Below are 7,976 nucleotides of genomic sequence, written 5' to 3'. Positions count from 1 at the left end.
CCACACGTGAGCTCTGGCTCAGCATTTCTGCTGAAACTCACATTCTGACTAGTCCTTTCTTTCTTTTCTTCCTTCCTCCCTCCCTCCCTTCTTTCCTTTCTCTTTCTTTCTTTCTTTCTTTCTTTCTTTCTTTCTTTCTTTCTTTCTTTCTTCCTTCCTTCCTTCCTTCCTTCCGTCCGTCCTTCCTTCCTTCCTTCCTTCCTTCCTTCCTTCCTTTCTTTCTTTCTTTCTCTCTTTCTCTCTTTCTCTCTTTCTTCTTTCTCCTTCCTTCCTTCCGGTTGGGGGGTGGGTGAGAGAGAGAATCTCATGACCGCAAGATCATGACCTGAGCAGAAATTAAGAGCTGGAAGCTCAACTGACTGAGCCACTCAGGTGCCCCTTGACTAGTCCTTTAATTCTATCCCCACCTCCACTTGTCCCTAAAACTTCTCTTCTGGTTGGGTTCCATTACCTGCTGGTAGCCTTCTCTAAGTGTCTACTTGTAAAATGAGCCACCTCACTGATGCATAGGTTGATTTATCTGTTCAGAGACACAAGGCAGAAAATCCCTTCTTTCATCACTGTCTGAGCATCTCTCCTAAAATCTGGCTGAAGTGGCCAGTCTCCTGAGATATGTTAATAGGTAATATACCAGCAGAATTGTCCATAAAATTCCTTCCTTGGAAAAAGTATCGCTCAGTGTAAGTGGGACAGAAGTGTAAGAAGGTGGCATTAAGTCCTTTGAGAGAATATAGAAACAATGGAGAGGATGTCAATCTGAATCTGGTGTTGTGGTGGCTAGAAAGAGTGAAGGTTCAGGAATGGTGGCTTATCAGACAGGTATTAGGATCATAGTGAAAGACACTGGATCTGGGTCCATTCTGCCTCTTTACTACATGTGAACTTTAGGGACATTGTCTTGCTGGGGACTGTTTCCATGTCTGTACAGCAGAAATCATTTTTGCCTTTCTTGTTTCCCAGAATTTTGTATGAGTCATGATTACTTCACTGTGCATTAGACAACAGCACAATTGGAGGATATTATAAGGTATATGAATCAGTATCATCTCAAATAATTAAAGCTTTAAGTGTAGTAAAGTTTTCCAATCTCAAGTAATTATGCAGATGTATTAAAACAGTCTTTGGGTACCTAGGGTTCAGTCGATTAAGCTTTTGACTCTTGATTTTGGTTCAAGTCATGATCTTGTAGTTGGTGAGTTTGAGCCCCATGTTGGGCTCTGCGCTGTCAGAATCCCTGCTTGGGATTCTCTCTCTCCATCTCTGTCTGCCCCTCCCCACCTCTCAAAATAAATAATTTTAAAAATCTTATCTAGTTAATGATAATATAAAATTTAAGTTTATTGTAATGACTGAATTCTATTTTATATTTCCATTAATTTCCTTTTCAAAAGATTCGAAATCTTTCAAATGGTTGAATATCATAAATCTTACTGCTTAAATTTGAATTTTTACCAATTTAAACAAATCAGTATTTGTAAAATAAATTGAATCAAACTAACAGCCAGCAAACTATTATTTATATGAGTTGGAATGGCAAATCAGAGAGTCATAGTGTGAATCACCAAGAGAAAGAATTGAGAGAGCTTCTTTTTTAATTAACTTTAGCTCCTATCAAGATGGTGAACTGGCATAGGCTTCTGGCTTCTTCTAAAACAATCCCAGAGAAATTATTGAAGAGAGAGAAAGATAGATAGGCAGACAGACATATGGATTCTAGAAAAACAGAAAAGTGAAATATCCTGGGGAGCACAAGACAGTCTTAAGCCTTGAAGCATGGAGAAGGGAGTACAATGTGTGGAGGGGACAGTGTGTGGGGAGCATGGTGTTAGAGAGGCACAGTGTGGGAGGGCATGGTGTGGGTGGGAGGGAGGTATGTGGGGGAATGTGTTGTAGCAGGCAGTGAGAATGCTGGAGGGGGGGGACTGCTAATGTCTACACAAAGGTGTGTAATTACATAAAAGCAGCCAACTTAAAAAACATCTATCATCAGAAACAGAATGATTAGGATAGAGAATTCAGGAACTTAAAATAACCATAATAACTATAATAAGGGAAAATAGTTAACATAAAGCAGAACCAAGAAATCATTAGAAGAATGCAAGTGGAAATATTAGGTATGAATATGTAATAACTGGAATATTAAAAAATGACACTACACTGAATGGGATAAATAGTAGGTTGAATAGATGAGGAACAAGTGGAAAGATCAGACTGAGAAACTCTCCAAGAAGCAGCAAAAAAGAACATAGTAAAGACTTGGAAACCATGAAAGAACAGCTCAGGGATATGTGAGGCAAAAGTAGAATTGACATCTCTTAGGAGTCCTGGAGGGAAGGGGAAACAAAACAAAACAAAACAAAACAACTAATCTGAACTTCTTAGAAACTTTGTAGATAGATAAGCCCTGAGAATTAAGGGGGGGAAATAAAATAAACTACCCGTTGGCTCAGTTTTATGAGAATGGCCAACAGCTGAGAATTGAATGAATAATTAAATATATGCTTAGTAAGACTAAGTTTGAGAATTTGAGCTAACTGGGATCTTAAAGAATGAGTTCCTCTAGGTGCCTGACTTCGGCTCAGGATCTGATATTACAGTTCATGAGTTCGAGCCCTGCATTGGGTTCTCTGCTGTTTGTGCAGAGCCTGCTTCAGATCTTCTGTCTCCCTCTCTTTGCCCTTCCTCCACTTGCGTGCATGCTCTCTCTCTCAAAAATATATAAACCTTAAAGGAACAAAAAAATGAGCTTCTTTATTCAGTGTGTGGCTGTCAGCTAGTGTAGAGGCATTTGAACTAGTCCCGTAACTGTGCACTAGCTCCATGAGGCACTGCATTCCTCTGGTGTCAGCATCTCCAGAATCCTGCAACGATTCCTAGTGGTGTAAAGACAGGCTTGAACTGACTGTGGATGGGTGTGTAGGCATTTTACAGGAAATCACCCCCAGCCTCACCCCACACTAGTAGATCAAACCTTCTTAGGGGCAGACATTTCAATCAACTTCTTTGATTTCATGAGTTACCGAAATACCAAAACAGTCTTGAGATTAGCACATATATTATAGATTAATATTATGTCAATATTTAGTTAGAAACAGAGAAAAGATGATTACCTGCCTTTATGAGTCATCTCTAGGTATGTATACACACACACACACACACAATTCCTACACGATTAAAATATGATATATATGGGGCGCCTGGGTGGCTTAGTCGGTTAAGCGTCCGACTTTCGCTTGGGTCATGATCTCGCGGTTCGTGGGTTCGAGCCCGGCGTCAGGCTCTGTGCTGACAGCCAGCTCAGAGCCTGGAGGCTGTTTCAGAGTCTGTGATTCCCTCTCTCTCTGACCCTCCCCTGCTCATGCTGTTTCTATCTCTCCTAGAAATAAATAAAACATTAAAAAAAATGATATATATGAATGAGCAATTTTTCAGAACATACAAAAAAGTTATTTCCCAAATGTTCATTTTCTCTTGAGTCAGAAATATGCTTTTTAGTCCTTTCATTATGACTGGCATTAGAAGAAAAATGGGAGGTGAGTACTGTAAGGAAATCTCTAATAATCAGACTCCAAAGTCTCATTTCTATCATTATCTATTGTAATTATCCACATTTTACTTATTTCATCTATTTAAATCTTATCAATTGTGTTAAACTGATTAAAATGGACTAATTATGTTTTAGAAATTTGGGGGATATCATAGGATTAAGATATTTAATAAAACACATTTTTTGTGATTAAAGTCTCAAAAGAATCCCTTAAGTGTTAAGTCCTACTTCCTGAACCTCTTATAATACACAGTTCATTCTGAAGCCAGAGCAAATCACTGAAGTGAACATTTTCTTCATAATGTCACTACAAAATAGCATAAAAAGCATTCTAACTACATGCCATGAAATTAAAACAACAGACCATGACTGGTAGGAAATTATGGGTTTATCTTAGTTTTGTGAAGATTAAAAAAAAAAGTAACATTTATGGAGAAAGTAATGAATATTAAATCTTTCATACACCTACAATGATTAAAGAACTCTTTTCACATATGCTAGCAACTCTGCAACATGGTAAGATTTCTGTTCAGTTTGAAGAAAAAGAGACTTAGAGATGTTAAATAGCGTCAGGTCCCACAGAATGGGAAGTTTGAAAAGCAAATGGATGGGAATGAGGTGGAAGTTATTCCAATAGTTTAAGATGTCTGGACCCCGAGAAGAGGACAAAGATCTGGTATTCTAAGACTTTGATACGCACACGTGGTCCAAAGACCAGCAGCACCAGCATCTTGTTAGAGTGAAGTCTCAGCCCCAAGACAACCCTATTAAATTAAAATCTTTTAAAAGAAGGTCCTCTGGTGACTCATGCCCACATTTAATTTTTAGAAGCACCACCACTGTGGGGAGTTATTTTGAAAACTTCAGGCTAATAAACTACTCCGTGACTGGAGGTTCATGTATTTTTATATAGCAATCACAGCAAATCTTCTCTAGAGTAGGTGGTCCTTAAGAGTTAGGGTTTATTTGATTCCTTTTCTCATCCTCAGCATCTAGTATAATGCCCGGCTCATATCTGGCCAGTGAGAATGGATGAGGAAATTATGTTAAAGTAAAAATAGAGTAGTCAAATGAGTGATGCTACACAATTTGTTAAAAAGGTTAAGATGGTTGGCCCCATGGGCAATAACGAGGACATTCAAAAAGCAGAGTATGTAAAAACAGGAAATTTTTTTTTTTGCTCACACAATGGAAAAAAAAAAGGTCATGTGCTTAATTAGGAAGAAAGCACACAAAGGTTTTGAGCACTTGGTAACTTGAAAACTATAGTTTAAAGGATAAATGTGATATTGGAATGCAAAAATATTTTCATTATGCTAAGCCCTATTATTGTCCCCAAATCTTGGTCAATTTTTACTAGAACTCTATGCTCGTTGACCAAGGAAGAATCTAGACTGTAAAGTGGGTTAAATTAAAATTGCTTGAGAAAATTCAGACTTTGAAAACTATCCAGAGGATGCTCATAGTTATTTAAAAGCATTTGTTCAGCAATAAAGCCTGCAGTGGAATTGTAACAACCCCTATTAGGTCATTTCACAGGCATTCTCCACAAGACTTGCCTCATTTCAGACACCAGCTGTAAGCTCTGGGGACCTTAGGCCACTTGTATGCGTTACCCACCGGGTACAAATTCAGCAGTTCCCACTATCCCCTCAGGTTTGAGAGTGTGCCAGAACAATCCACAGGACTCAAGGAAGTGCTATACATCCCATTCGTTTTGTTATAAAGCTTACAAATCGGGATGAGACAAAAGAAGAAACCCTTGGGGCAAGGTCTGGGAAAGTGACAAACATTAAGCTCCCATGTCCTCTGGCACATACTCCTGGCACCCTCCTCTGGCACATCCATGTGTATCTCCAACCTGAAAAGCTCTCCCAAGCTTTCGTGTGTAGTTTTTATTGAGCCTCACTACATAGGCATGATTGACTGAATCACTGACTATACAATTGAACTCAAGTTCCAAATCTTCTCCCATCCCTGGAGGTTGGGCTGATATGATGGGGCTCCAAAACCCAACTCCACAGGCAGTTACATGGTCAGTCATCCCAGCAAGGCCAGCCCCTACCTTGGAACTACTGAAGGACCTACCATGAATATCAAAGACATGCCCATCACTTGGGAAATCCCAAAGATTAGAAGCTTCCTGTGAGGAGCCAAGGAAAAGGCCAGCCAAATTATTTATTGTATAAATTGGCCTTACTAAGGATTCTGGCTAGGCTGGCTTACCTGTGTATCAAATCTAATAGAGTGATCCACACGAGTTGGCCAGATTCTTCTGCTGTTATTATACTAAAAAAGGGGACATCTGCTGGAAGAATTCAGAACTTACATTATCCAATATATTTTTTGGCCTCCTGGTATTCTTTGAGGACTAGTCTTAGATGACACAGATATTTACTGAGTGCTGACTATGTGACAGACACCTAATGTGAACACAGCTGAAGAAACAATTTATATTTACATACTGTTTAAAACAAATACATCGATCTGCACTGAAATAATGTTCCGATCATATGATCCTTGCCTATTCATTAAAGTATGTCTCACAAATTCTTTACTAAAAAATATTTTATCATTGGGGCACCTGGGTGGCTCAGTTGGTTAAGAGTCCAAATCTTGATTTCAGTTCAGGTCATGATCTCACGTCTTGTGAGTCCGAGCTCCACATCAGGCTCCATGCTGAGCTCGCTTGGGATTCTCTCTCTCTCCCTACCCTGTTCATGCTCATGCTTTCTCTCCTTCAAAAATAAATAAACTTAAAAAAACAAACAAACACTTCATCGTTATGTTACTTGTTACCTAAATGCTCATAGCGGGGTGCAGAAAATATGCTTTGGGGCATGAAGAACGGGGCTTGAAATCCAATTAACTGTGAGCTAGTGAGTACTTATGCTGGTCCTCAACATCTGTATTTGCAAAACATGAACATAAACAATCACATCTACTTAGAGAGGCAAGTAGAGGTCCCTGACTGGGACCAGGCTGCTGGACAGACACCTCTGGTTCTTTCCAGCTACACAAGGTTAGGAATTTTACCTGATCTCTCTGGCCACAGCTTCCTCGTCTGTAAAACGAAGATAATACTTGCCCTCATAGAGCTGTTGTGAGGATTAAATAAATTGTTGAGTATTTCACTTAAAATAGTGCCTGGCACCCAATAAGCACTTAAATTTTAGTGATCTTAGTAATTATTAATTCCTTTATTAATTATATTACTTATATGTGAGTTGTTGGGATCATATAATATTTATGAATGCTATTATAAAACCTGACACAAAGTATACATTCAAATGTTGGTTTCCTTTACTATAGAAAGTCTTCTGTAATTTGCACTATTCATTAAGAGTATTCTACGCACACAAATAAGTGAGATGAAGTTTGCCTCCATCGGATAGCAGGTGAAAAAAAAAAGGAAACGGGTAAAAGGGTTGTGCTGGCAAATCAATTTTCACACAGTGCTAAACTGTTTAAAATTGGGGGTGTGGGGTGAAGAATTCTTAACAGGCAAAAGGTAAAAAAAAAATAGAAAAGTGTGTACATAAAAGGATGCTTTGAAAAGTTAAAATTATCATCTTTTATCAAGAACTTGGGAAAATTGATTTTTTTATAGCACAAATGCTTACTGTCTTAAGAGTTTAAGAATGCATAATGAAATACAAATTAAGATTCTTTTCATTTTAAAATATGAAAACTTAAACAATGATTACCATTTGGGGAAAAATACCCCCATAGTATTTTAACATATGACTGACTTTCAGTCAGAATTCCTTAAATTATGGCTAGATCCTTAGATTATCATGGGCTTTGCTGTACCCACATGTGCACATAACAGGTTAAAATTACCAGCAGATTACAATGGAATTTTAAGAACAAGATGAAATATTCCAAGTACATTACACTCACAAAATATAAGTGATATCACCAATAACACAGAAAGTAAGCTGTTTTAACTAGCATTACTTATACTGAAAATGAAGATTGGATTTTTTTTCAATACAGTGGAAGCAATTCCAAAACTCAACTGCTGCAAGAGCCAAAATCTTTGCATTTACACTCAAAACTGTGTAAACAAGATGTTGTACAAATTTGTTAAAATCTACTTGTGTTTTTCGTTTACCCCATTTAATCTTTACGCTGCCAAATTAAATTTCACTTTTATGAGAAAAACTATAATTTTATTATTTTATTATAATTTAAGACATGCATCATTTTCTCCTCAATGAAAAAATCCAAATCACTAAATCTTTTAGCACTTCTTTGATGAACAGTAGCTAATTTTTCTGTGCCACATACTTACAGGATGCAGGGGGAGTCTGTTTATAATGCTGTCTATATTCCACAGAAAACTTAAAGCATGTTTTCTGTAAAGAATACTCCTAAATTATCAGAGAAAAGCCTAAGTTTTAAGTTTTATGTAAAGCCTTACTCT

Source organism: Hyaena hyaena, unplaced genomic scaffold, assembly GCF_003009895.1.
Source record: "Hyaena hyaena isolate Hyena2069 unplaced genomic scaffold, ASM300989v1 scaffold_455, whole genome shotgun sequence".
In the NCBI taxonomy this organism is placed as follows: Eukaryota; Metazoa; Chordata; class Mammalia; order Carnivora; family Hyaenidae; genus Hyaena; species Hyaena hyaena.
The sequence above is the reverse complement of the archived record's forward strand: the minus strand, read 5'-3'. Positions refer to the sequence as shown.